The 265-nt window shown below is 79.2% G+C and overlaps 1 protein-coding gene across 1 annotated transcript in view; it reads right to left on the reverse strand.

Annotated features, from left to right (window-relative positions):
- ZBTB2 (zinc finger and BTB domain containing 2) overlaps positions 1–39 on the reverse strand; it is a 14,317-nt gene extending 14,278 nt beyond the window's left edge. Inside the window, exon 1 of the mRNA XM_027688250.1 lies at positions 17–39. The gene's annotated coding sequence lies outside the window, so the exon portion shown is untranslated. The remainder of the gene's footprint in view (positions 1–16) is intronic.
- Positions 40–265: the final 226 nt, after the last annotated feature.

The raw sequence follows: 265 nt of genomic DNA on the forward strand, positions 1-265 counted from the left end.
GCCGGTGCTCGCTCACCTGGGGGGCGCCGGGGCCGCCGGGTGGCGCCGCGCGGGGGCCGCCGCCGTCTCCGCGCCCGGCAGCAGCAACAACGGAGTCAGCGCGGCGGCGGCGGCGGCGGCGGCTTTTCCTGTCCGGTTACGTTCGGGTCACATGACCGGGAGCGGAGCACAGAGGCTGCGGCGAGGAGCCCCCGCCGTGGGGGAGGGGAGGCGGCGAGCGCTGTGGCGGCAGCGGCAGCAGCAGCGGGAGACACCCAGCCCCCGC

This window comes from Neopelma chrysocephalum, unplaced genomic scaffold (assembly GCF_003984885.1).
Source record: "Neopelma chrysocephalum unplaced genomic scaffold, ASM398488v2 Primary Assembly neopelma1_23, whole genome shotgun sequence".
Lineage (NCBI taxonomy): Eukaryota > Metazoa > Chordata > Aves > Passeriformes > Pipridae > Neopelma > Neopelma chrysocephalum.